Source organism: Poeciliopsis prolifica, unplaced genomic scaffold (genome assembly GCF_027474105.1).
Source record: "Poeciliopsis prolifica strain line A6 unplaced genomic scaffold, Auburn_PproV2 SCAFFOLD004, whole genome shotgun sequence".
Classification (NCBI taxonomy): domain Eukaryota; kingdom Metazoa; phylum Chordata; class Actinopteri; order Cyprinodontiformes; family Poeciliidae; genus Poeciliopsis; species Poeciliopsis prolifica.
Genome location: NW_026562379.1, coordinates 19,443,665 through 19,467,416, shown reverse-complemented (window position 1 = coordinate 19,467,416; position 23,752 = coordinate 19,443,665). Strand labels below are relative to the sequence as shown.

Sequence of the window (23,752 nt, the reverse complement as noted above, 5' to 3'; positions counted from 1 at the left end):
GGCTAGCTCCATGGCTAGCTTAGTGGCTACCTCCAACGCTAGCTCCACCAACAACACATCCTGTCCCACAGAGCTGCAGCCACTTTGATAAATCATCCATATTTACACTAAAAAGAAGAGGAGACCAAATATTTCCCCATTCCTTATTTTACAAGTATCTGACACACAGTTAGTCCATCTTATGTACATTAACTGATGCTGGAAGGACAAAGTTCTAACAATAGATCTGAGAATGCCTCTGTTGTGTGGCTTATAAAATAAGGTTTTAAATGTGGATAATATCTGCAAAAAAATACTGTTGGACAAAAAAATGATTGGAGAAAATAAAAAATGAGAGGAGTGATTGTTGGTGGAAAAGTGAATAACTTGATTGTCAAAAACAATAAAAGGAGGAAAAGTAGGAACTTTAACAATCGTCACTGAATTTGAAGAAAAAGAATCAAAATAGGTTCTCAGTTTTCAGGTCAGACCTTCTATCCCTCCACCACTTCGATGTTTCAAAGGTCAAAGGTCACACAGCAGCAGTTTGTAAAGGGAAGCAGAGAGTCCAAAATGTGGAAGATCACAAGTTAGAAAAACAAAAAATGTTGCAACTGTGGAGGGAAACAGAAATACGTACGGAGGATGTGAAGTGAGGAAGGAGGCAAAATAAATCATACAGATTAAAATGACTAAAACTATAAACTATGCAGAAACAGTTTAAAATGTGGAGGAACAGAAAACAAGAGAGATTTAACAAACAGCGAGTCAAATTATAAAAACTGATATTAATCGTAGCAAATGTTATCATGTCTCTGACCAAGCCAATATAAAACTGAAGATTAAATCACAGTGAGAGGAGCTGGAAAGATTCAGGGGCTTAAAGGGAATCATGGGAGCATCAAGGAAACCAGAACCATCAGGTGAACATAGTTCATGTTAATGTGCAGTCTCTGAAGACAAGTGGCTTCAGAGAGGCGATAGAGTAACTGGAGGAGCTACAGGAGTAGCTTCTATCTACAGTGAGCTAACGGTGTCAGGCAGCAGTTCGATGGGAACTGCTGTAGGAGTTAGCACTACAGCAGTATCCTCCAACTACTGCCTCTCTGGAGACCTGCAACCCTGAGCCACACGGTGACTGTCTTCTTTGTTGGTCTAATCAGTGGACGACATGCTGGCGCAGCAGGGTGGAGATGTGGTCAGAGAGGCCGAAACGCTCTGGACTGTGTTAGTGTACACAGTCCAGAGCGTTTCCTCCCCGTGTCGGAAAGGTGACCCGTCTGTCAGTTCCCCGTGGTTAAAGTCGACTCCTGCAGCGCCTCTGGGTGCTTCATCTGCAGTGAGCTACGGTGTCAGGCAGCTTTGTTACCGTTAGCACGTGGCGGGACATAAAGTATGGTGACCAACACCGCAGGAACCTCCCAAGGCGGATAGAACGGCCGACATTTCACTGTCATACTTTCTGTGGCCTGAGAGCAGCAGCTTTTAACCAGTCCACAGTTCATACACCAACCTCTGCTCACGCACAGACGTTCAGTGTTTCCATTCTGACTCACTGGGCTTCACATGTCACCACATCGAAGCTTTTTCATTTCCTGACTCTCATTGTGTCTTTATTCTTCAGGGGCCATCAAGGCTGATATTCTAACATAAATGTAACATTTATTTACTGACATGACCAATAACATCAATTAAAAGCTTGTAAATTGTTTAAATGTAAAGTTTTAAGGAGTTGGGAAGTTTACTTTGTAAAAGTTCAAACAACAATATTCATAGTTAGATTGTTTTGTTACCATAGCAACCATCTGATGCTGTGCGTGTGATCTTTGAGTTTGAGCCGTTTGTTCATAAATACAAATTAATAAACTGTAATTAAACTGATTGAGTTTAGATTGGCCAGTTAATCTACTTTAATCTCCAGATTAAATCCAACAGAAGCTGCTAGAGGTTCTGATGTTCTAGCAGCAAGAGGGGTCCCACAGTCAGGTTCTGCCCCGGGCCTCATGCAGCTTTGGACCGGCCCTGCAGGATGAGTTCAACCTGCTGCACTGCAGAGAGGAGCAACAGACAGATTTAATTTAATGCTGCTAATGTGGCTTTAGCAGCCAGGCTGGATTCTAGGATCTGACCTTTAGGGGCTCAGGCCAGGAGAACTTATTCGTTTGTGCATTTTTCTAAATTTCACTGCTTATTTGCTTATATTCACATAAGAAATTAAATAGTTTAGTCCAACTAAAACTGTCAGTAACTACATGCAGGTCTGGAAAGAATGAAAACTGCACCGAACCCCATTGAAAACCTGGTTTTTCCACCAAGTACTGATTTCTGATCTCTTCCTGAGTTAAAACATTAGTTTTGTGGTTTCTAAATGAATCGAAACTTGTTTTCTTTGTGTTGTTCAAGGTCTGAAAGCACTGCATCTTTATTCTCATTGTCTGAAGATAAATACTAAGATTTGCTTGGAATTTCAGAGACATGTTGTCAGTAGTTCAACAATCTTCAGTACCTAATAAAGAGTAAAATCAGAGGCTGATCATTTTTTCAGAGCTGTATATTAATAAAACAGAATCAGACTTCATCAGACCTGCTGCACTGCTCTTCACTAATCAAACTTCAGAAAGTTTGATTAGTGTAATGAAGAGTAATGAACAAGCCTCAGGATCAGACTATCACATTATTGATACAAATATTTTACTCATATACAAAATAATATTCAAGTAAATGAAGCTGATGCTGTACATGATCTGAGTCATAAATTTAAAAATAATTCTGAATTAAGTACTGCACTGCAAACAATACCTAAGTATAATATTTTGCATTGCAAGTTTCCATCTGAATTAAACAAGTCAGGACCTTATAGCTGATTAAAATATATTCATAACGATCGTTGCTATAGGCCCTATAGTCGCCGTTTAAAATGAATTACACAAAACGCATAGCAATATATGATGATATATAAATATATTGAGTCAGTGAAAAAGCCACTTGTCTCTGCAGAGACTCAGGTTGCAGATTCCTGACATCCAGATGTTAATGTGATCTGGGTCTGTTGTAATTGAATAATCTATCGATTATTCTTACGATTAATCGGATAAAACAAACATCTGTAAAACTAAAATAACAGCAGTATTACTATATCATATCAATCAGTCCAATTTTTCAAATTTGAGTTTTCCAAACAATAACTTTCCTGTAGTTTAGAAAATTAACCTGTAACAATAACATTTCACTTTCTCAGTTCACCTGAAGAAACGTTGTACAAAAATCTGAAATTATATTCAGGTTAATAATAAAGAGACAGTATCACAAATATGCTTATAAAAATGTCTCTACTTCAGCTTTTGGTTTATGTATTGTTGAGAATTAAAAAGAGGAATAACTTGATTTAGCTCATTAATTCATTCCTCTTTTTCCCGAATTCTTGTGCCTCAATATATGTGCAGGGAGAAAGAGCAATCATACGACGTCAGACTTCAGATATTCAGAGTTTTATCCAGAGAAAATCAATGCAAGAAGAATGTTACAATAATCATCTCACCTAGATTATCAAAAGTCCAAGACATGACAAAACAGAAACAATTAACTGAGTTGAAAGGGAAACACAAAAGATGCATCTTCTGGGAAACTCTCACTCAGCACAAAGAGTTTCAAACTTCTGCTGCAAAACAAACCATTTTATAAGAATGTGTATTCTCCTCATTTAAATATATGCATTAGGAGGTGTGTTTCTCCTGTGTGTGGGCTGTCTTAATGTTAATTTTATTACCTCTGAGAACCACTGAAACACCCAGATCTTCTTGTACCAGCCTCCTGGCCAGACTGTGATTTACGGCGTGCATCTGGAGCATTATCTCTGCCTCAGAATGATTCAACAAGTAACTGTTTTATGTTCTATACAAACTGAAACGAAATCTAATGCTAAATAATGACTATAAGTTTGGATCTAAGAACTAAAGCGTTTCTTCTTAAAGAAAAACTGTTTTTGTAAATATCAGAAATATTTTAAAGTGGTTTTCTAAATCTATTATAATATAAACTGCATGCAAATAGTATGATATACTTAAAGAATGTCCCTTATACATATTTAATTCTAGTATGGATAAAATTATTTGTAAAAAGTTTTAAGCTCCTAATGAACTTTTGAACCATGCTAAGGAATTTGTTAATTGCCTGGCAGACAGACTCTTTGTCTAAAGAGATTCTAGGCCTGTTATTTCTGTAGAATCCTCCCTAAGAATTTATATAAGTTCAGAGATTCAGCAGTTGTTTTAGTTTGGATCTTTATCTAAATTTATGTGAACGTAGAGTGTACTTTAACTTTCTATGGTATATTTCATATGTATCAAAACTATCCTGTGCTATATTGTGCTAATTTAAAATTTTATTTCAACAATACAGAATCATAACTTTATCAACATAATCATGGTTAATACATTCCTTCAATCATTACTCCTTAATACTTATCACTTTGATTCGGTGTGATTATACATTCAGTTGTGATTTCTTGTTCAACTGATTTATAAACAATCAACTTCAGATTTTACTTACTTCATAATCATTAATACTTTTACATAACATAATACATATTTCATAATCAACATTGAATTATTATACAAGATTACTTCAGTCTCTTAGGCCCGTTATGATCTGTTTTCTGCATGAACCCTGGACAGATCTCAACTCCTCATACCAGTTTTCATGACAAATGACACATTGATATAATGATACATTGATATAATGATACATTGATATAATGATACAATGATATAATGATACATTGATATAATGATACATTGATATAATGATACATTGATATTATGATACATTGATATAATGATACATTGATATTATGATACATTGATATAATGATACAATGATATAATGATACAATGATATAATGATACATTGATATAATGATACAATGATATAATGATACATTGATATAATGATATAATGATACATTGATATAATGATACAATGATATAATGATACATTGATTTATGATACATTGATATTATGATACATTGATATAATGATACAATGATATAATGATACATTGATATTATGATACATTGATATAATGATACAATGATATAATGATACATTGATATAATGATACATTGATTTATGATACATTGATATTATGATACATTGATATAATGATACATTGATATTATGATACATTGATATAATGATACATTGATTTATGATACAATGATATAATGATACATTGATATTATGATACATTGATATAATGATACATTGATATAATGATACAATGATATAATGATACATTGATATAATGATACATTGATATAATGATACAATGATATAATGATACATTGATATGATACATTGATATGATACATTGATATAATGATACAATGATATAATGATACATTGATATAATGATACATTGATATAATAATACAATGATATAATGATACATTGATATAATGATACAATTATACAATGGTATGATACAATGATATAACGATAAAATACCATGATATAATGATAAAACGATACAATAATATGATTCAATATGACACAGTGATATAATGATACAATATAACGATGCAAATATATAACAATACAATGATATAACTATACAATTGTGTAATGATACAATGATATGATATAACAATCCACCGACATAATGATTCAATGATTCAATGATATGATACAATGATATAGCAATACAATGATATAATAATACGATATGATGTAATGATACAATGATATAGTGATTCAATAATATAATGATACAACAATATAATGATATAATGATACATTGATATAATGATAAAATGATACAATGATATGACAATACAATGACAATAATTCAATAATATAATGATAAAATGATACAATGATATGACAATACAATGACAATAATTCAATAATATAATGATAAAATGATTCAATTATCTAACGATACGATAATATGATATAAGATACAATGATATAATAATAACACTGCACTAAATTTTGTCTGATGGGCTTTTGCTCTGCAGCCCATTGCATTCTTGAAGTGTACCACCATTAGTCCTTCCATGGACTGAGACATGGAGAAATGCCTTCACTGGGTGCTAAAAGCTCCAGGTCAAATTCCCAATCTCCAAAGTCAGAGTTGCTGTTATCAAGCAGACAATTTTGGCTGCTTCCATGCAAAATTCAATAAACAGGATGGTGCCCTTCTTGGTGTGCCACACAGAAACCCATTTGCAGTACAATATGAATGCTGTTGGCTAAAGCCAAATCTGTAATTAGTGCCCTCAATGTCCATTAACATGCCTCTAGTGTGGTAGCAGGTCATGAGAAACAAGATGGCGCCATCTGACGCTCCTCCTTATCTGCTGACTACTTATAATTTTATTACAAGTGTAAACTCTGACTGTGTATGATCACCAAACATTGCTGGACATTGATGCCTCGACTGGAAATATGTTGTCAAGGACTTACACTACAGAAAAAACCTCGACTCCTGCTGGGCTTTCCGGTTCACCGGTGCTGTTTCTGGACTCTGCCTTTCCGATGGAAGCGAGCCCACCGCCGTGGAAAGCACAGCGGTCTGCAAGTGCGATTAAAGGCTGCTTCACGACGTGGTTTCTCGGCCTCATTCGGGATGTGTGGGCTGGTGCAAGTGTTGCACTGGGCAGGACACCAGGCGCCTGTCTGGAGCCTGTCGGTGGAGGCCGGGATGGAGGGGTCCGGCCCCGTGGTCCCTGCACAGGGTGAATGCTGGCAACCTGCGACCTCCAGCTGATACCAGCTGATGGTGTCGACCCGTCCATTTCTGCCAGGATCGGTCTGATAAATGCCAGGTTGCTGGAAATAAAACTTTCATCATCTTTTCCTCTCCAGAATTAGACATTTTATTTACATCTGTAATGGATTGTGATCTATTTAAAGAAATTGCCTAAATTATTTTTGTAGACTATTTAAATTAAATTATTTAAAGTGAATTTTCTAAATTAAGAATGCCACAAGTTGTTTATGGATGTTCATGAGAGGCTCATTGATAATCAATAACTAAATATCAAGTCTGGAAACCTGATATCATAACCAACTGAATGTTTTTAAAGAGACATGGAGAGTAAAAGGTGTGATGGTTCTGAGTTGATCACCTGTTCAGGTTGTTTTACCTTGTTGACCTTTGCTGACCTTTGCTGTGGTTCATCACAGAGTTTCTGAACGATCAATAAACGATAAACTTGGACTGATGACCTCGTTCGTTTGCAGTAAACATCAATAGCACAAATATATTGATTAGGTTTTAACAAATGGTTTCTGCCACCATGATTATGTGAAGTGAAATGATTTAAATCCCAGATTCAGAAGATTTGCCTTTAACAGAGCTCTTTGGTTCCTCCTATCAGTCTGCAGTTTCTCATACTGAGGTCAAAGTTCAGATCCACCAGAACTGACTGACAGCTGCTGACCTCAGGTTTCCAACCAGCTTGTGACTGAGAAACCAGTAACCTACTGAAACCAGTAACCTGCTGAAACCAGTAACCTACTGAAACCAGTAACCTGCTGAAACCAGTAACCTACTGAAACCAGTAACCTACTGAAATCAGTAACCTGCTGAAACCAGTAACCTGCTGAAACCAGTAACCTGCTGAAACCAGTAACCTACTGAAACCAGTAACCTACTGAAATCAGTAACCTACTGAAACCAGTAACCTACTGAAACCAGTAACCTACTGAAACCAGTAACCTGCTGAAACCAGTAACCTACTGAAACCAGTAACCTGCTGAAACCAGTAACCTATTGAAACCAGTAACCTACTGATACCAGTAACCTACTGAAACCAGTAACCTACTGAAACCAGTAACCTGTTGAAACCAGTAACCTACTGAAACCAGTAACCTGCTGAAACCAGTAACCTATTGAAACCAGTAACCTACTGAAACCAGTAACCTATTGAAACCAGTAACCTACTGATACCAGTAAACTACTGAAACCAGTAACCTACTGAAACCAGTAACCTATTGAAACCAGTAACCTACTGAAACCAGTAACCTACTGAAACCAGTAACCTACTGAAACCAGTAACCTACTAAAACCAGTAACCTACTGAAACCAGTAACCTACTGAAACCAGTAACCTATTGAAACCAGTAACCTACTAAAACCAGTAACCTACTGAAACCAGTAACCTGTTGAAACCAGTAACCTGCTGAAACCAGTAACCTACTGAAACCAGTAACCTACTGAAACCAGTAACCTGCTGAAACCAGTCACCTGCTGAAACCCGTAACCTACTGAAACCAGTAACCTATTGAAACCAGTAACCTGCTGAAACCAGTAACCTACTGAAACCAGTAACCTACTAAAACCAGTAACCTGTTGAAACCAGTGACCTATTGAAACCAGTATCCTGCTGAAACCAGTAACCTACTGAAACCAGTAACCTGTTGAAACCAGTAACCTACTGAAACCAGTAACCTACTGAAACCAGTAACCTGCTGAAACCAGTAACCTACTGAAACCAGTAACCTACTGAAACCAGTAACCTGTTGAAACCAGTAACCTATTGAAACCAGTAGCCTGCTGAAACCAGTAACCTACTGAAACCAGTAACCTGCTGAAACCAGTAACCTGTTGAAACCAGTAACCTACTGAAACCAGTAACCTACTGAAACCAGTAACCTGCTGAAACCAGTAACCTGCTGAAACCAGTAACCTGTTGAAACCAGTAACCTACTGAAACCAGTAACCTGCTGAAACCAGTAACCTATTGAAACCAGTAACCTGTTGAAACCAGTAACCTACTGAAACCAGTAACCTACTGAAACCAGTAACCTGTTGAAACCAGTAACCTATTGAAACCAGTAGCCTGCTGAAACCAGTAACCTACTGAAACCAGTAACCTACTGAAACCAGTAGCCTGCTGAAACCAGTAACCTACTGAAACCAGTAACCTACTGAAACCAGTAACCTGCTGAAACCAGTAACCTACTGAAACCAGTAACCTGCTGAAACCAGTAACCTATTGAAACCAGTAACCTACTGAAACCAGTAACCTGTTGAAACCAGTAACCTACTGAAACCAGTAACCTGCTGAAACCAGTAACCTGCTGAAACCAGTAACCTATTGAAACCAGTAACCTGCTGAAACCAGTAACCTACTGAAACCAGTAACCTGCTGAAACCAGTAACCTACTGAAACCAGTAACCTGCTGAAACCAGTAACCTACTGAAACCAGTAACCTGTTGAAACCAGTAACCTACTGAAACCAGTAACCTGCTGAAACCAGTAACCTACTGAAACCAGTAACCTGCTGAAACCAGTAACCTATTGAAACCAGTAACCTACTGAAACCAGTAACCTGTTGAAACCAGTAACCTACTGAAACCAGTAAACTGCTGAAACCAGTAACCTACTGAAACCAGTAAACTAATGAAACCAGTAACCTACTGAAACCAGTAACCTGCTGAAACCAGTAACCTGTTGAAACCAGTAACCTACTGAAACCAGTAAACTAATGAAACCAGTAACCTACTGAAACCAGTAACCTGCTGAAACCAGTAACCTGCTGAAACCAGTAACCTATTGAAACCAGTAACCTACTGAAACCAGTAACCTGCTGAAACCAGTAACCTACTGAAACCAGTAACCTGCTGAAACCAGTAACCTACTGAAACCAGTAACCTGTTGAAACCAGTAACCTACTGAAACCAGTAACCTACTGAAACCAGTAACCTGCTGAAACCAGTAAACTACTGAAACCAGTAACCTGCTGAAACCAGTAACCAGAATCTCACTGGGGAAGAAACTGCATCAGGTTTTCTTTCACTTTAATGGTTTTTCTGTAATAATTGATGTTTATCAGCCTATAAATGATCAACATGGTTTCATTTCCAGTTTCTATGTCTTGGTGTCATGAGGTGAATCTCAGCGGCTGCTGGGAGAACAACTGGATGTTGGTGTCAAAACGTTTGGACTCTGCTCTAGAACAACTTGTCTGCAAATGATTTATAGATCAAAAAGCTCAAAGGCTTTAACTCTATGTGATGTTTTCTATGTTAGAACCTCTAGATCAGGGGAGCTCAAACTTTTTGAGACCAAGATCTACTTTTTCTCTCACCAGCCGGCTGAGATCTACCTCATGACACGAAGACATAGAAATTATAAATGAAACCCTATTGACTCATTTTCTATGCAAATATCCATCAGAAATGATAAAGTGATAGAAAACCTGATGCAGTTTCTTCCTCAGTGAGATTCTGACACTGGGAGCAGGTTACTGGTTTCAATAGGTTACTGGTTTCAGCAGGTTACTGGTTTCAGCAGGTTACTGGTTTCAGTAGGTTACTGGTTTCAGTAGGTTACGGGTTTCAGCAGGTTACTGGTTTCAACAGGTTACTGGTTTCAGCAGGTTACTGGTTTCAGTAGGTTACTGGTTTCAGCAGGTTACTGGTTTCAGCAGGTTACTGGTTTCAGTAGGTTACTGGTTTCAATAGGTTACTGGTTTCAGCAGGTTACTGGTTTCAGTAGGTTACTGGTTTCATCAGGTTACTGGTTTCAGTAGGTTACTGGTTTCAATAGGTTACTGGTTTCAGTAGGTTACTGGTTTCAACAGGTTACTGGTTTCAGTAGGTTACTGGTTTCAGTAGGTTACTGGTTTCAGCAGGTTACTGGTTTCAGCAGGTTACTGGTTTCAGTAGGTTACTGGTTTCAACAGGTTACTGGTTTCAGTAGGTTACTGGTTTCAGTAGGTTACTGGTTTCAGTAGGTTACTGGTTTCAACAGGTTACTGGTTTCAGTAGGTTACTGGTTTCTCAGTCAGAAGCTGGTTGTAAACCTGAGGCCAGCAGGTTCAGTCAGTTATGGTGGATCTGAAATTTGGTTTGATGACATCAATATGAGAAACTACAGACTGATAGGAGGAACCAGAGCTCTGCAGAGGTAAAGGCAAATCTTCTGAATTTGGGATAGCTATAATTAATGTAATATGACACAATTATTGTGGTAGAAGCCCTTTGTTTGTTAAAACTTAATCTAATATATTTGTCCTATTTGATGTTGGTTGTGACGTTTACTGCAAACGAACGAGGTCATCAGTCCAAGTCTGTCGTTTATTGAACATTCAGAAACTCCAGCGGCTGTGATGAACCACAGCGAAGGAAAACAAAGTAGAATAACCTGAACAGGTGATCAACTCAGAACCTCTCGCACCTTTTTACTCTTTTTCTCTTTATTGTTAAGCACACCCGTTGCCGTGGCAACCGCCTGCGCCCCGCAAGCCGAGCAAAGATTACATTAAAAACGTTCAGTCCGTTACGATATCAGGTTTCAGGCTTTATTATTATTTAATGAAGCTACAAACGTTTTGGATCTTAGTGAATATTTTGAAAAGTCTGTCAGAAGAGGAAGTGCTGCTCTCAGCGTCCTGCAGAGATCCACTCAAAACCTGATGCAGATCTACCGGTAGATCACGATCGACGTATTGAGCACCCCTGGTTTAGAACTAGGATTATAAGACTGGAATATCAAGGCAAAGAAAACTCAGTAGCTGCTGGTCCAGTCACTCAGGGGCCTCCAGACACTCAGGGGCCTCCAGTCACTCAGGGGCCTCCAGTCACTCATGGGCCTCCAGTCACTCAGGGGCCTCCAGTCACTCAGGGGCCTCCAGTCATTCAGGGGCCTCCAGTCACTCAGGGGCCTCCAGTCACTTAGGGGCCTCCAGTCACTCAGGGGCCTCCAGTCACTCAGGGGCCTCCAGTCACTCAGGGGCCTCCAGTCACTCAGGGGCCTCCAGTCACTCAGGGGCCTCCAGTCACTCAGGGGCCTCCAGTCACTCAGGGGCCTCCAGTCACTCAGGGGCCTCCAGTCACTTAGGGGCCTCCAGTCACTCAGGGGCCTCCAGTCACTCAGGGGCCTCCAGTCACTCAGGGGCCTCCAGTCACTTAGGGGCCTCCAGTCACTCAGGGGCCTCCAGTCACTCAGGGGCCTCCAGTCAATCAGGGGCCTCCAGTCACTCAGGGGCCTCCAGTCACTCAGGGGCCTCCAGTCACTTAGGGGCCTCCAGTCACTCAGGGGCCTCCAGTCACTCAGGGGCCTCCAGTCACTTAGGGGCCTCCAGTCATTCAGGGGCCTCCAGTCACTCAGGGGCCTCCAGTCACTCAGGGGCCTCCAGTCACTCAGGGGCCTCCAGTCATTTCTTTCTTTAATTGTTTCATGTTTGGTTTTATGCTGTGGTTCTGATTATTGCTCCAGAATTTTCTCTGGTGTTTATTGTGTGACTCTAATTGGACCGAATCTTCCTTTAACACTTGAGGTTCTGCAGTAACTTCTGTTTACAGCTGGGAACCTCCAGAACCTTTCAGAGCAGCTTGAACCTGCCTGGGAGAAATTATAAGAAGCAGAGCAAACAGAAGTGGTACCAGGTGGTACCAGGTGGTACATCAGACTGCCAGATGGAGAAGTGTGTCGCTTCGCTGTTCCAGAGTCCAGTGGCGGCGGCCTTACACCACTACATCCGAATCTTGGCACACCATTCCAAGAAGCTCTCTGTTCCTGAGCTGAAGCAACAGAGAGGAACATGAAGTCTGGAGGTCTGCAGTGACTCAACGTGACGACCTCTTCACACCGTGAGCTTCAGCAACCGCTGACCGTCACATACCGAGGCCGACCACTAGGTGGCTGCGCTGCTGTGGTTCCCAAACTCTTCCATCTCTTTATGATACAGCTGAGCATCCACTGGACAGGATGTGTGGATTTGTCGCACATCCTGTCACAGATTCAGACTGGAACTCACCGAGATCCTGAGAGCAAAGCCTGTTTGGAAAAACTGTCTGCATGTTGACGGCTTCATTTTCTACACCTGTGGTTATGGGACGATTTGAAGACCTGATGAGTCACCATGACTCAGTCATTTAGAGGATATGAAGAAAGACTGGCAGATTCAAAACATGAGAGAAATAATACACATAAAACTGCCAGTCGATTAAAACCATCAAAAACAGCAGACTCCACTGATCATGCATTTATTTCTTTATATTGTCATCACCTTCTTTTCTAGAAAAGTGAAATCAGTTCATTTAATGAAACCATTAAAAGCCATCAGCTGGGTTTGTGGTTCTGGGTCACTTGCAGTCATGATGGAAACGGGTCGAGTTGTTCTGGACACATTCTAGCTTGTTGGGTCAACAGAACAAACCAGTCGAGTGGAAGAAAAACCTGAGGAGGACGATGTGTAGCAAGACTAGAGAGCTGAGGACGGAGCTCTGATGGACTCCACTGCGGGTCGGATGACCCAGTTCTGCAGCTTTTGGGGGAAAACGTCCAGAAAACACTTGAGGATATCAGGAGCCTCATCCAGGCTCAAAGGCACTACAGTGTTTATTACCTTTATGCACATGAATGAATGAATGAATGTTACTGGATTTAATACACTTTAACTTCAACATGAAGCTTTTTGTCCTGAAAAAAGTCTTTGGCCAGTCTGTCCCAGTTAGTCCCAGTCTGTCCCAGTTCAGTCCCAGTCTGTCCCAGTTAGTCCCAGTCTGTCCCAGTTCAGTCCCAGTCTGTCCCAGTTCAGTCCCAGTCTGTCCCAGTTCAGTCCCAGTTAGTCCCAGTCTGTCCCAGTTCAGTCCCAGTCTGTCCCAGTTCAGTCCCAGTCTGTCCCAGTTCAGTCCCAGTCTGTCCCAGTTCAGTCCCAGTCTGTCCCAGTTAGTCCCAGTCTGTCCCAGTTCAGTCCCAGTCTGTCCCAGTTAGTCCCAGTCTGTCCCAGTTCAGTCCCAGTCTGTCCCAGTTCAGTCCCAGTCTGTCCCAGTCTGTCCCAGTTCAGTCCCAGTCTGTCCCAGTTCAGTCCCAGTCTGTCCCAGTTAGTCCCAGTCTGTCCCAGTTCAGTCCCAGTCTGTCCCAGTTCAGTCCCAGTCTGTCCCAGTTCAGTCCCAGTCTGTCCCAGTGTGTCGCAGTTTCTGGGTTTCTCACAGAAACAGCGTACCTCCGGACCTTTAAATGAACTGACCCCAGGCGGCCATCTTTGTTACTCTGAGCTCACGTTTGATCTCCAGTGGTCTGAAATCTGATTGGTGAGTGAAATTGCTGTGTGTGGAATGTTGCTTCACACACACTGTACAACATTCCTGTTGGATCAACCATGTTTAAAGACAACAGAGCTTGTCTTTAAGATCCTTTCCATTCCACCAGAGTTGCCCTGTTGCCCCACTGACAGCCGAGTGCCAAAACTTGACGTTGTCCCTTGTTGTGTCAAAGGAAACGGCGTCACACAGGTTGACGGGTTTTGATATGATGGTTGATCTTGAGCAGCAGCAGCAGGAGGTCAGAGGAATCAGTGTGTTTCTGTGGGAGTGGGGCGTCCACTGTGGGGCCTCCACTGTGGGGCGTCCTCTGTGGGGCGTCCACTGTGGGGCGTCCTCTGTGGGGCCTCCACTGTGGGGCCTCCACTGTGGGGCGTCCTCTGTGGGGCGTCCACTGTGGGGCGTCCACTGTGGGGCCTCCACTGTGGGGCGTCCACTGTGGGGCGTCCTCTGTGGGGCGTCCACTGTGGGGCCTCCACTGTGGGGCGTCCACTGTGGGGCGTCCACTGTGGGGCCTCCACTGTGGGGCCTCCACTGTGGGGCGTCCACTGTGGGGCGTCCTCTGTGGGGCGTCCACTGTGGGGCCTCCACTGTGGGGCGTCCTCTGTGGGGCGTCCACTGTGGGGCCTCCACTGTGGGGCGTCCTCTGTGGGGCGTCCTCTGTGGGGCGTCCTCTGTGGGGCCTCCACTGTGGGGCGTCCTCTGTGGGGCCTCCACTGTGGGGCCTCCACTGTGGGGCCTCCACTGTGGGGCGTCCACTGTGGGGCCTCCACTGTGGGGCGTCCACTGTGGGGCGTCCTCTGTGGGGCCTCCACTGTGGGGCCTCCACTGTGGGGCCTCCACTGTGGGGCGTCCTCTGTGGGGCCTCCACTGTGGGGCGTCCACTGTGGGGCCTCCACTGTGGGGCGTCCACTGTGGGGCGTCCTCTGTGGGGCGTCCTCTGTGGGGCCTCCACTGTGGGGCGTCCACTGTGGGGCCTCCACTGTGGGGCGTCCACTGTGGGGCGTCCTCTGTGGGGCGTCCTCTGTGGGGCGTCCACTGTGGGGCGTCCTCTGTGGGGCGTCCTCTGTGGGGCGTCCACTGTGGGGCGTCCTCTGTGGGGCGTCCACTGTGGGGCCTCCACTGTGGGGCCTCCACTGTGGGGCGTCCACTGTCTGACAGAGTTCATGTCTTTCCTGGTGAACGTGAGCAGAAAGTCTCTGTATTGACAGAGTGCAGCTCTGCTTGGTTGCAGTCAGAAGGTCCTGGGATCGAGTCCCTGGATCTTTGGGTTCTCTGCTCCACCTTCCTGCCACAGTCCCTGCCGGGTGACTTGATCTCTCTGAGTTCAGCTCACGTCTAAGTGTGATATCTGTGTTGTCCGGTGAAGGAGTGTTGACGTCTGGACGGCAGACGGACACCACTCCTCTACGAAGATCAAGTGTCTTTAGACGATGGATGCTGTCCATCCTTCCTGCAGTTGCCTCTCATTCAGAGTCCTGGCAGTTTGCATGTTCTCCACATTCAGGGATGATATTGTGCTGTGAAACTTTGTGGTACGGGTCGGAGCGGTTTGGCTTACTGTATTCAGGTGAGCGTTTCCACTGCTGGTTGGACTGCTGAGCCTGATGTTTGTCACCAGCAGTGGTTTCTGTCCACAGTCAGTGGTTTCTGTCCACAGTCAATGGTTTCTGTCCACAGTCAGTGGTTTCTGTCCACAGTCAGTGGTTTCTGTCCGCGGTCAGTGGTTTCTGTCCACAGTCAAGTTTGGTTTCTGTCCACAGTCAAGTGGTTTCTTCCACAGTCAGTGGTTTCTGTCACAGTCAGTGGTTTCTGTCCACAGTCAGTGGTTTCTGTCCACAGTCAAGTGGTTTCTGTCCACAGTCATGGTTTCTGTCCACAGTCAGTGGTTTCTGTCCACAGTCAGTGGTTTCTGTCCACAGTCAATGGTTTCTGTCCACAGTCAGTCAGTGGTTTCTGTCCACAGTCAGTGGTTTCTGTCTGTCGGTCAGTGGTTTCTGTCCCACAGTCAATGGTTTCTGTCGTCCACAGTCAGTGGTTTCTGTCCCAGTCATGGTTTCTGTCCACAGTCAGGGTTTCTGTCCACAGTCAATGGTTTCTGTCCACAGTCATGGTTTCTGTCCGCGTCATGGTTTCTGTCCACAGTCAATGGTTCTGTCCGCGGTCAATGGTTTCTGTCCACAGTCAATGGTTCTGTCCACAATGGTTTCTGTCCACAGTCAATGGTTTCTGTCCACAGTCATGGTTTCTGTCCACGTCAAGTGGTTTCTGTCCACAGTGTCAGTCATTCCGCGGTCAATGGTTCTGTCCACAGTCAATGGTTTCTGTCGCGTCAGTGGTTCTGTCCACAGTCAGTGGTTTCTGTCCGCCGTCGGGTTCTGTCCACGTCAATGGTTTCTGTCCACAGTCAAGTGGTTTGTCGTCAGGTTTCTGTCCACAGTCAATGGTTTCTGTCCACGGTCAATGGTTTCTGTCCACAGTCAATGGTTTCTGTCCACAGTCAATGGTTTCTGTCCACAGTCATGGTTTCTGTCCACAGTCAGTGGTTTCTGTCCGCAGTCAATGGTTTCTGTCCACAGTCAGTGGTGTCACAGTCAGTCTGTCCGCAGTGGTTTCTGTCCACAGTCAGTGGTTTCTGTCCGCGGTCAATGGTTTCTGTCCACAGTCAGTGGTTTCTGTCCGCCGTCAGTGGTTTCTGTCCGCGGTCAGTGGTTTTTGTCCGCAGTCAATGGTTTCTGTCCACAGTCAGTGGTTTCTGTCCGCGGTCAATGGTTTCTGTCCACAGTCAGTGGTTTCTGTCCGCAGTCAATGGTTTCTGTCCACAGTCAATGGTTTCTGTCCGGCGTCAATGGTTTCTGTCCGCGGTCAATGGTTTCTGTCCGCGGTCAGTGGTTTCTGTCCACAGTCAGTGGTTTCTGTCCGCGGTCAGTGGTTTCTGTCCACAGTCAGTGGTTTCTGTCCACAGTCAATGGTTTCTGTCCACAGTCAATGGTTTCTGTCCACAGTCAGTGGTTTCTGTCCGCGGTCAATGGTTTCTGTCCACAGTCAATGGTTTCTGTCCGCCGTCAGTGGTTTCTGTCCACAGTCAATGGTTTCTGTCCGCCGTCAGTGGTTTCTGTCCACAGTCAAATGGTTTCTGTCGTTTCTGTCAATGGTTTCTGTCCACAGTCAATGGTTTCTGTCCACAGTCAATGGTTTCTGTCCGCCGTCAGTGGTTTCTGTCCGCGGTCAATGGTTTCTGTCCACAGTCAATGGTTTCTGTCCACAGTCAGTGGTTTCTGTCCACAGTCAGTGGTTTCTGTCCGCGGTCAGTGGTTTCTGTCCACAGTCAATGGTTTCTGTCCGCCGTCAGTGGTTTCTGTCCACAGTCAGTGGTTTCTGTCCACAGTCAATGGTTTCTGTCCACAGTCAGTGGTTTCTGTCCGCGGTCAGTGGTTTCTGTCCGCGGTCAGTGGTTTCTGTCCGCCGTCAATGGTTTCTGTCCACAGTCAATGGTTTCTGTCCACAGTCAATGGTTTCTGTCCACAGTCAGTGGTTTCTGTCCACAGTCAATGGTTTCTGTCCACAGTCAGTGGTTTCTGTCCACAGTCAATGGTTTCTGTCCACAGTCAGTGGTTTCTGTCCGCCGTCAGTGGTTTCTGTCCACAGTCAGTGGTTTCTGTCCGCCGTCAATGATTTCTGTCCACAGTCAATGGTTTCTGTCCACAGTCAATGGTTTCTGTCCGGCGTCAATGGTTTCTGTCCGCGGTCAATGGTTTCTGTCCGCGGTCAGTGGTTTCTGTCCACAGTCAGTGGTTTCTGTCCACAGTCAATGGTTTCTGTCCGCCGTCAGTGGTTTCTGTCCACAGTCAATGGTTTCTGTCCACAGTCAATGGTTTCTGTCCACAGTCAGTGGTTTCTGTCCACAGTCAATGGTTTCTGTCCGCGGTCAATGGTTTCTGTCCGCGGTCAGTGGTTTCTGTCCGCGGTCAGTGGTTTCTGTCCACAGTCAATGGTTTCTGTTTCCGCGGTCAATGGTTTCTGTCCACAGTCAATGGTTTCTGTCCACAGTCAATGGTTTCTGTCCACAGTCAGTGGTTTCTGTCCGCGGTCAATGGTTTCTGTCCACAGTCAGTGGTTTCTGTCCGCCGTCAGTGGTTTCTGTCCACAGTCAGTGGTTTCTGTCCGCCGTCAATAGTTTCTGTCCGCCGTCAGTGGTTTCTGTCCACAGTCAATAGTTTCTGTCCACAGTCAATGGTTTCTGTCCGCGGTCAATGGTTTCTGTCCACAGTCAATGGTTTCTGTCCACAGTCAATGGTTTCTGTCCACAGTCAGTCAGTGGTTTCCACAGTCAGTGGTTTCTCCGCCGTCAGTGGTTTCTGTCCACAGTCAGTGGTTTCTGTCCACAGTCAATGGTTTCTGTCCACAGTCAATGGTTTCTGTCCACAGTCAGTGGTTTCTGTCCACAGTCAATGGTTTCTGTCCACAGTCAATGGTTTCTGTCCACAGTCAGTGGTTTCTGTCCGCGGTCAATGGTTTCTGTCCACAGTCAGTGGTTTCTGTCCACAGTCAATGGTTTCTGTCCACAGTCAGTGGTTTCTGTCCACAGTCAATGGTTTCTGTCCACAGTCAGTGGTTTCTGTCCACAGTCAGTGGTTTCTGTCCACAGTCAGTGGTTTCTGTCCGCGGTCAATGGTTTCTGTCCACAGTCAGTGGTTTCTGTCCACAGTCAGTGGTTTCTGTCCGCGGTCAGTGGTTTCTGTCCACAGTCAGTGGTTTCTGTCCACAGTCAATGGTTTCTGTCCACAGTCAGTGGTTTCTGTCCACAGTCAATGGTTTCTGTCCACAGTCAGTGGTTTCTGTCCACAGTCAATGGTTTCTGTCCACAGTCAGTGGTTTCTGTCCACAGTCAGTGGTTTCTGTCCACAGTCAATGGTTTCTGTCCGCCGTCAGTGGTTTCTGTCCGCGGTCAGTGGTTTCTGTCCACAGTCAATAGTTTCTGTCCACAGTCAATGGTTTCTGTCCGCAGTCAATGGTTTCTGTCCGCCGTCAGTGGTTTCTGTCCGCGGTCAGTGGTTTCTGTCCGCGGTCAGTGGTTTCTGTCCACAGTCAGTGGTTTCTGTCCGCGGTCAGTGGTTTCTGTCCGCCGTCAGTGGTTTCTGTCCGCCGTCAGTGGTTTCTGTCCACAGTCAGTGGTTTCTGTCCACAGTCAGTGGTTTCTGTCCGCGGTCAGTGGTTTCTGTCCACAGTCAGTGGTTTCTGTCCACAGTCAATGGTTTCTGTCCACAGTCAATGGTTTCTGTCCGCCGTCAGTGGACGGTGCGACGCCAGCAGCTTCCCTCTAACCAGTGGCGATTCGAGCCACTGGAGTCGAACCATATTTTGCCGTTAAATGTGCGTCCCGTATTGAACCGATAAATAATTGTCCGATAGACACGCCGATCATTCACACATCAAGACTAGTTTAACAATAACGGCCAAAATAAAACAGGAAATATTAAGGTCAGCTTAATTGTTGTGGCAGAAGCTAAAGGACCCGAGAACGCTACGGACCAACGGTTGCCCAGAGATGGACGCTGCTATTTATGTATTTTTTTCTGTTTGGTTTTGAATATATTGATGGACGTGAAGAATATGTCATTTAGCTATGAGTCAAAGAATGGAATTTAAATGTTTTGATCCTATGGATCATAAATTTTATGATATAGAAACTGATATAGACCCAGAGACTAATTTAAGTCATAATAACAAACAGCACTGTGAATATTATTCTGAAGATAGTCTTGGTCTGGGATCAGGGGGCTTTAATAATTCATTTTAATAGTAAGAGTATATATAGTAATTTTTCTCAGATAAAAAGCTATCTTGGAAAATTTGACGAGGAATTCAGTGTGGTAGCAATTTCAGAAACCTGGATCACTGAGGGTAACAATGTCATAGATGGACTGGATGGATATGAAATGTTTAGTCAGAATAGGTTCAATAAAAAGGAGGTTGCACTGTTTGTTCGGTCTGGACTGAGATGTACAGTTATTGCTAAAATGACATTTTCAGTTGATAACTTGATGGAATGTTTATCTGCGCATATGTTGATTAGTTGTGTTTATCGAACTCCTGGATCATCTATAGATGACTTTACTGAGAAAATATCAGAGACATATGAAAGGCATAGGGAAAAGTTAACTGTAATTTGTGGAGATTTTAATATTGATTTGTTGAAATATAATGAGCATACTAAAACGGCAGAATTTACAAATACAATGTTTGGTTTAGGTTTCTATCTGTTAATCCTGAGACCTTCACAAATAACTAAAGAGAGTGGATCACTAATAGATAATATTTTTATAAATAAGTTCAATGTGAAAACAAAAAGTGGATTGCTGGTCACTGATATAACGGATCATTTGCCAGTCTTCACTATGTTGGACATTAGTAATTCGTTCAACTTCAATATGACAAAGCAAATTACTAAGTTCGTTAGAGTAAAATCACCTGAAGCTGCGGAAAACATTAAAGTAGAATTGTCAAATTACAATTGACAAAATGTTTATGTTGATGTTAATAAGTCATATAATACGTTTTTGGAAATATTTGTAACAATTTACGATCATTATTGTAACTGGAATCTTTCCAGACAAAATGAAGATAGCAAAGGTGATTCCAGTCCATAAAAGAAGCAAATATTAACAAACTACAGGCCAATATTATTGCTGCCACAATTTTCAAAAATCTTGGAAAAAATATTCACAAAAAGGCTGGACTCCTTTCTTAATAAAAATAATATACTGAATGAGCAGCAGTACGGCTTCAGGAACAACTGCTCCACAACTTTAGCTGTGATGGAGTTTGTGGAGCACATTGCTGCGGCACATTGCTGCAGCATATTGCTGCGGCACATTGCTGCAGCATATTGCTGCGGCACATTGCTGCGGCATATTGCTGCGGCACATTGCTGCAGCACATTGCTGCGGCATATTGCTGCAGCATTATATTGCTGCAGCATATTGCTGCAGTTGACCAGAAGCATAATACTGTAGGAGTATTTATTGACCTATGCAAGGCATTTGACACTATTGACCAGGCATGATCATGAGGTAAATGTGAATGTATGGCCTACGGGGGATTACATATCAGTGGTTGAAAAGCTATTTGAGTAATCGATTACAATATGTACAAATTAACAATATAAAATCACAAACAGACAAAGTAACATGTGGCCTTCCTCAAGGATCAGTTCTTGGACCCAAATTATTTATACTTTATTTAAACAATATTTTTGCAGTATCTGTCATAATGGGAGTGAATAGTTAGCCCAAATGCAGAACACACTCAGGGGAAAACTGTAGTACAGAAAAAAAAGTGAAGTTTATTGAAGACACTGCTGCAGAGCACTGAAGGCTCGGGTCGATCCAGGGAGAAAGGCGACAACAGGAAACAAGCGGTTCACTGGAGGGGCAGAGTAGATGGTGAGTTCAAGGTTCTAGTAAAATATTGCATGTGAGGGAGGGAACAAGTCTTACTTGAGGACCGCTGGGTTAGCGAGGTGAGGGAGTACTGAAATGTCCGGGGTTTATGGTTCTCAGTGGTTCCAGGTCGCGGTGATGTTGGCTGGCTGAAATCCAGGAAGAAACGGGAGCACGTCGGAGGGCGGACAGGTAGGCTAGAGCGGCGGCGGTAGAGAAGCAGTACGACTGCCAGTCGTGGGAATCTGGGAGGAGCTGGATGGTTCACGGATGGAGTGAGTCTGGGGGCTCGGACAACGAGAGCCCAGGAGGAAGCACCTGAAGGCGAGAAAAAACAACAAGGAAGTTTTCTTTTTCACTAGGAAACAGAGTAACAGAAGCAAGCTTCTAGGGGCTCGGAGCTACCATGACTGGCTAACACTCAGGCGCCGAAGGACTGGCAGTCTGCCTCTCTTGAACGTCTCGTTGATGAGCTCAATTCGCCTCAGGTGTGGGATGACGTCATCCTCGCCCTCCGACCAAATGGAATAGGCTCCCTCTAGTGTGGAAACAAAACCAGTGCATACACAAAAACTCCACAAGGAGCTGAAGAAAACCCCAGAACATGACAGTATCTAGTATTTTAAAGTTTATAATGTTTGTGGATGATACAAATTAATTTTTTTCGGGATAAAATATGGATGAAATAATTAAAATAGTACAAAAAGAACTACTAGAGTTGAAAACAAGGTTTGACTATAATAAATCGTCGTTAAATGAAGGAAAAACTAAATTTATGCTATTCTCTGGTAATCGGGTATATAATAATGTACAGTTATCCATAAATGGAGTTGGAATTGAAAGAGTCTATGAGACTAAATTTTAGGAATTATTATAGACAATAAACTTAGCTGGAAGCCTCATATACAATATATTAGAAACAAAGTTGCAAAAACTATCGGAATATTGTTTAAAATAAAATAAATGTTAAAGGCTTGCATATTATTTATTATTCTTTGGTTATGCCTTATTTGTCTTATTGCTCAGAAATCTGGGGAAATGAAACCAAAACAACTATTGAAATATTAGTTAAGCTGCAAAAAAAAAAAAGCTGTAAGGCTTATTAATAAAGTGGGATACTGGGAACCAACGGATAAACTTTTTAGTCAAAGTAATATTTTAAAATTTAAAGATATTGTCTATATAACAATAGTGGAAGTAATGTTTAAAGCATTGAACAAAAGTCTCCCTTCAGGTATTCAGAAATTATTTAAGTAAAGAGAGAATAAATATAATTTGCGAGGTTTGTTTATATTTGAATGATAAAGTCTTAATGTGTTTCAGTTATTGGTGTGAAATTGTGGAACGAACTGAATGATTAATTTATGTTCTTTTTTAGTAAACTTTAAAAGAGCTTTAAGATGTAAAATGATAAAATCTTAAGCTATTATTTAGATTTATATATGTATTGTGAAAATATCCTGGTAGGTTAAAGGGTAAAAAATAGGGTAGGCAAGAATAAGCTTTGCTTCAGCCTCTTCCTTTTTTGGTAAAGTGTGGGTTATTTATTGTTTATTATTTCTTTGTTGTTTCTGGTGATGTGGACAGTTTACTCAAATAAAACAAATGAATGAATGAATGAAACTATGACACAGTACCTCAAGTCCACAACCTACCAGCAATGCTACACAGGAAGGTGGGGCAGCAGTACCGGCAAAGGTTTTTGCAGAGTCCATTAACATTAACCGATTATAGTTCCAGAACCTGCTGTTTTCAATGGTGATCCAATCAGGTAGCAGGACTGGAAAATTTCATTTCAATGGCTGATTGAGAGAAAGAACATCCCAGTGGGTGAAAAGATCTACTACCTATGAAAGTATGTTGGTGGTCCTGCAAGAAGCTTAGGTTCTACTGGGAACAGACTCGGCTAATCGGTCAGCTTGGACCATTCTGGAGGAAAGATATGGAAGTTCATTCATAATTTCTAAGACAGCACTGAACTAAGAGAGTTCTCAGATTTTCTCACAGGCTGTGAAGCAGCAATGTCTCAGATAAAGAGTTTCGAGGTTCTAAATGACTGTAGTGAGAACCAGAGAATGCTCAACAAGCTGCCTGACTGGCTTACAGTAAGATGGAATAGGCAAGTCATTCAGATCAAAGAGGAGACAGGTTTATTTCCAACCTTCAGCAATTTTGTTGACTTTGTCACAAGAGAAGCTAAAATAGCATGTAACCCAGGGACTTCGCTACATGCACTCAAAGCAAATGACTCAGAGAAAGTGAAACCTTTAAAA

At 42.8% G+C, this 23,752-nt stretch overlaps 1 protein-coding gene and 1 long non-coding RNA gene across 2 annotated transcripts in view; one reads left to right on the top strand and one right to left on the bottom strand.

The window, feature by feature from the left end:
• The window catches only part of dlc (deltaC), a 279,279-nt gene that overhangs the window by 186,805 nt on the left and 68,722 nt on the right, over positions 1-23,752 (top strand). The window lies entirely within an intron of this gene.
• Positions 21,308-22,017, bottom strand: LOC129359088 (uncharacterized). The gene is made up of 3 exons (XR_008605870.1): positions 21,885-22,017; positions 21,537-21,797; positions 21,308-21,462 (listed from the first exon to the last, which is right to left on the bottom strand). It is a non-coding gene; the product is annotated as an uncharacterized LOC129359088 (long non-coding RNA).